Raw genomic sequence first — 5,273 nt, 5'->3', positions numbered from 1 at the left:
ATGAAGCATTGTATCACATACACCATCCATGTGGGTCACGACTGACTGGACTCACATGCAGCACCATCATGTCTCTGCACACACATCCATACATGACCCATGTCACACATACAGCCAAGTAGCTAACTACGACCACACTGCAACATGCACTGTTTTAAATGGGAATGCATGGGCACTTAGCTCTCGACTCCAGCTTTGTGGGTCAGCGCTAAAGCTCCCGCTAGAGGCTGCTGCTGAAGATGCGCTCACAACTAACCCTCCTTAGGAGAACTGCTTCGTGGGAGAGCACGTTTATTAAAAGGCAGCAGGCCATGATTGCCTGCGAGACACAGCAGGGTTACCATGCACTCTGGTCGGGGACTCGAAGCCAGGCCCGTGGCAGTGAAAGCACCAAATCCTCACCACTAGGCCACCGGGGAAACGACTGCAGTACCGGGGAGGTTTCCGCAACCGTACTTGCAGTCAGCTGGAGGCTATTGAAATGCTGTTAAGTGAGAGACGTTTGCCGCTCGCAAGCCAATTCCATCCAACCTCCTACAGGGGGCACTCTGGGCTGGTTTTCCACTTGTTCGCCTGCTGCTGAAACAGCAAAGATTCAATTCGAAGCACTTTGCAGCAGGTCACCGGAATGGCCGAGTGGTTAAGGCGTTGGACTTAAGATCCAATGGACAAGTGTCCGCGTGGGTTTGTGCCCCACTCCTGATACAGGTTTTTACTCTTCTTACCTAAATGCGCCAGCAGCTTCGCACAAGCCCTTTCCTGCTGTCTGTAGGCAGTGCCCCTACCTCAAAGCCCTGAGGCTTGAGTTCACCTGAAAAGAGCAACAAGGAATCGTTGCCCGTAGACTCTTTTCCTGGAAAACCTTTGCATTTTTGTACCATGTCCCTCGCATCCCAAGCTTAAGCCGCCAAAGTTGGCAGAGCTTGTGCAACCCTGCCAACAGCCCTACCACCCCAAAAGAAAATTGGGCAGGGATTCCCGCCTCCGCTTCCTCACGGCTTCCGAAACGGGCGATGCCCTGACGGGTCAGCCAGTCACCGTCTAGGCCCGGTACACCCCTGTGAATAATAGAGCGTCCAACCCCAAATCAGGCTACAGGGCCCTTCAGCCCATAGAAGGAGAACCTGTCAACAAACGGGGCGAGGGCAATGCTCGGGCCCCTTGCGAAGCCTTTGCCAAGCTCCAAAGGCTGCACTTTCCCAGCAGACCACAGCTCTGTATGCAAATCAAGCAGCTACGACCCCTCCGTCCCCTGCTTTTCTCCTCCAAACCGGTACGCAACCATTTCTTCAGCCCTCTGCCCCAGGGTCCCGGGCAAGGTCTTGGTCTGATGAGGCTAGGGATGGTGTGCGAGCTCGGCTTTGGCAGGGCGGCAGGACTAATATTTTCTCTACAGCTTTGGAAGAAAGAAAGCTTCCTTTTTGGGGCACAGGCCCTCTTCTAGCGGCGACAGCTTCCAGCAAAGGACCATGCTGAAAAGATGCTTGGAGTTACCGCCAGGGGAGCCACGCCGCTATTGCCTGTGAGTGAAGCTACATTTGAAAGAAATATTTTTTGAGACGCAGTTGTTTGAATTTCTGTAAAAATGTCATTCAGTAAAAGCCTCTCTTCCCTGACCGGGAATCGAACCCGGGCCGCGGCGGTGAGAGCGCCGAATCCTAACCACTAGACCACCAGGGAGACCGCTGGATAGCTCGGGAAGGCCGGGCAGTGGTGTCCGAGTGCACAATGCCTGCAGGTGCCTCAAAGGCCAGTCCATTGGGGGACTGGGAAGAGAGGGGGAGGGCCGAGCAGATAGGTTCTCTCCAGCGGTGAAAAAGGAAGCTGCCTTTTTTGCGTCAAGGGCAGTCTTTCCGCAGCGACAGGAGAATGAATGGGACTCTGCCATAAACACGTTTTGCGTCGCGCTGAGGGCACTTCCTCCATTTTGTGCACGCAAATCTGCATCTGGGAGCAAGATTTCCGGTCGCCAGTTAACTGCATTGCTGTAAATAAAAATGTCAGTTGTTAAAAGAGCTCCTTCCCTGACCGGGAATCGAACCCGGGCCGCGAATCCTAACCACTAGATCACCAGGGACGGTGGGTGCACCCTGTTGCGTGTCGCTCAGATGGTGGCGTCCGAGTCCAAAGGCTGAGGGCCTCTGCTACAATGGGCACCAGTGCCTGCAGTTCTTCGGAGGCCGTTTCTGCTAATAAATAAATAAATAAAGAAAGAAATAAAGAAAGAAAGAAAGAAAACAAAAACACTTGTGATGGTCTGCGAAAAGGGGAGCTTAGAGATTGAAGACAGCATCACTTTGGGAACGTTTGCGCTTTCACTTCCAAGCGCTGATATTCCTGTCTTGCTCTCCTGAAAGGACAGCCTTCCTCGCTATGAGCTTTTGTGGGTCAGTGCTGAAGCTCCCCCTAGAGGCTGCCGCTGAAGATGCACACTCACAACTAACCCTCCTTAGGAGAACTGCTTCGTGGGAGAGCACGTTTATTAAAAGGCGGCAGGCCATGATTGCCTGCGAGACACAGCAGGGTTACCATGCAGAGTTCAAAGGGGGCTTTGCTTGTACAGAGTGCCGGAGGGCAAGAAGGGATGACATAGGAGCTGCCCTTTTTTCGGGCTCGCACACCAAGGCCTGCACCAGCCTTCGAGGCTCAGCCTGCCTCTGGACTGCCCTAGACCACCTTTACTCAAAGCACACACTCTGGTCGGGGACTCGAAGCCAGGCCCGTGGCAGTGAAAGCACCAAATCCTCACCACTAGGCCACCGGGGAAACGACTGCAGCACCCGGGAGGTTTCCGCAACCGTACTTGCAGTCAGCTGGAGGCTATTGAAATGCTGTTAAGTGAGAGACGTTTGCCGCTCGCAAGCCAATTCCATCCAACCTCCTGCAGGGGGCACTCTGGGCTGGTTTTCCACTTGTTCGCCTGCTGCTGAAACAGCAAAGATTCAATTCGAAGCCCTTTGCAGCAGCTCACCAGGATGGCCGAGTGGTTAAGGCGTTGGACTTAAGATCCAATGGACAAGTGTCCGCGTGGGTTCGAGCCCCACTCCTGGTACAGGTTTTTACTCTTCTTACCTAAATGCGGCAGCAGCTTCGCACAAGCCCTTTCCTGCTGTCTGTAGGCAGTGCCCCTACCTCAAAGCCCTGAGGCTTGAGTTCACCTGAAAAGAGCAACAAGGAATCGTTGCCCGTAGACTCTTTTCCTGGAAAACCTTTGCATTTTTGTACCATGTCCCTCGCATCCCAAGCTTAAGCCGCCAAAGTTGGCAGAGCTTGTGCAACCCCGCCAACAGCCCTACCACCCCAAAAGAAAATTGGGCAGGGATTCCCGCCTCCGCTTCCGAAACGGGCTTCCAAACGGGCGATGCCCTGACGGGTCAGCCAGTCACCGTCTAGGCCCGGTACACCCCTGTGAATAATAGAGCGTCCAACCTCAAATCAGGCTACAGGGCCCTTCAGCCCATAGAAGGAGAACCTGTCAACAAACGGGGCGAGGGCAATGCTCGGGCCCCTTGCGAAGCCTTTGCCAAGCTCCAAAGGCTGCACTCTCCCAGCAGACCACAGCTCTGTATGCAAATCAAGCAGCTACGTCCCCTCCCTCCCCTGCTTTTCTCCTCCAAACCGGTACGCAACCATTTCTGCAGCCCTCTGCCCCAGGGTCCCGGGCAAGGTCTTGGTCTGATGAGGCTAGGGATGGTGGGCGAGCTCGGCTTTGGCAGGGCGACAGGACTAATATTTTCTCTACAGCTTCGGAAGAAAGAAAGCTTCCTTTTTGGGGCACAGGCCCACTTCTAGCGGCGACAGCTTCCGGTAAGGGACCATGCTGAAAAGATGCTTGGAGTTACCGCCAGGGGAGCCACGCCGCTATTGCCTGTGAGTGAAGCTACATTTGAAAGAAATATTTTTTGAGACGCAGTTGTTTGAATTTCTGTAAAAATGTCATTCAGTAAAAGCCTCTCTTCCCTGACCGGGAATCGAACCCGGGCCGCGGCGGTGAGAGGGCCGAATCCTAACCACTAGACCACCAGGGAGACCGCTGGATAGCTCGGGAAGGCCGGGCAGTGGTGTCCGAGTGCACAATGCCTGCAGGTGCCTCAAAGGCCAGTCCATTGGGGGACTGGGAAGAGAGGGGGAGGGCCGAGCAGATAGGTTCTCCAGCATGGGGTCTGGCATGGATTCACATGCTCATGAATATTCCCCGTCGTCAGGCTGGGAATCCTCGGTAAAGAAAAAACCAGTATCAGTTTCGTTTCTGATCTGTCTTTCGTAGTAATAACCAATCACTGGTCTCTGCGTCATACTGACCACAGCCAATGACTGCCCTCTACCTAAGCACCGCCTCTGGCAGCCATCTTCAGATTTTTACCGCACGTTCATGTGTTGGGATCCTCGTGCTATTGCTCTCGAGCGTTAGTGCTATTTTTCGCGCTTTTTCACAAAAAAAAAAAAAACTTCGATTCTTTCGGTCAAAAGAGCCTCAAGCTCCACCGATCCTACATCCGATCAACGGGGACCCGTGTCGGATTCATCTGTGCCCCTCAAGGGTGAAGATTTCGTCGAGCTACACTTCGGAGGACTCCAGAAGCTTCTCAGGCCCGGTCTCGGAGATGGCCCAGGAGAAGGGAAGCTCGACGCCCGGAAAGCTGTTCAGGGTCTGCCCTGGATGCCAGCTGCAGAACGTCTTTAAGGAGGACGAACACTCTTTCTGCCTTTACTGCCTTCATGAGGACAAGACGCACGTGGAGAAGGACTGTGAGTTTTGCGGCAACATGTCGGAACGGACCATGAAGGACCGCCATCAACGTCTCGCCAACTGGCTGGAGGGTAAGAGCCCGTCTGGCGAGAAGAAGAAGAAATCCGAGCGGTCTTCTAAGACCTTTGAGGGCGCCCCGGCGACGGGGTCCCAACATAAGGCCAAGCACCGCGAGTCCGCTGGCACCGGGAGCGCCGAACGGTCGGGCTCTACGGGCGCCAGGCAGGGCGCGCCCTCCCCGGCACCATCAACCACGAGCCAACGCTCTGGGTCGGGTAAGAGGAAGGCCGAGCACCCGGCGAAGCTCCTGGAGAGGCCCCGGTCGAGCTCTAAGGCAGAGGAGGAGCGTGGCAGTGCCCCCTCCCTCAAGGATAAGGCGGTGAGCGCACCTAAGGTGGTGAAGGCCTTGATCCATCCGACCAAGCCCTCTATCGAAACGGTCGCGGCGGCCCTGGCTCAGCCTGTGGTGGCTGCACCAGTGGTGGCGACCTCAGGGCCCAGAATCTCCCTGCCTCCTCGGAGG

General features: G+C 55.1%; 4 non-coding genes across 4 annotated transcripts; 2 read left to right on the top strand and 2 right to left on the bottom strand.

Moving 5' to 3' along the window:
* The first annotated feature begins 622 nt into the window (after positions 1–622).
* Positions 623–705, top strand: TRNAL-UAA (transfer RNA leucine (anticodon UAA)). Its single transcript has one exon. It is a non-coding gene; the product is annotated as a tRNA-Leu (tRNA).
* A 903-nt stretch (positions 706–1,608) lies between these two features.
* On the bottom strand, positions 1,609–1,680 carry TRNAE-CUC (transfer RNA glutamic acid (anticodon CUC)). The gene has a single exon. It is a non-coding gene; the product is annotated as a tRNA-Glu (tRNA).
* Positions 1,681–2,969: 1,289 nt separating this feature from the next.
* TRNAL-UAA (transfer RNA leucine (anticodon UAA)) lies at positions 2,970–3,052 on the top strand. Its single transcript has one exon. It is a non-coding gene; the product is annotated as a tRNA-Leu (tRNA).
* A 904-nt stretch (positions 3,053–3,956) lies between these two features.
* On the bottom strand, positions 3,957–4,028 carry TRNAE-CUC (transfer RNA glutamic acid (anticodon CUC)). Its single transcript has one exon. It is a non-coding gene; the product is annotated as a tRNA-Glu (tRNA).
* Between the last annotated feature and the right edge of the window lie 1,245 nt (positions 4,029–5,273).

This window comes from Ambystoma mexicanum, chromosome 5p, assembly GCF_040938575.1.
Source record: "Ambystoma mexicanum isolate Mex_15411 chromosome 5p, UKY_AmexF1_1, whole genome shotgun sequence".
Taxonomy (NCBI): Eukaryota; Metazoa; Chordata; class Amphibia; order Caudata; family Ambystomatidae; genus Ambystoma; species Ambystoma mexicanum.
The sequence above is the reverse complement of the archived record's forward strand: the minus strand, read 5'-3'. Positions and strand labels throughout refer to the sequence as shown.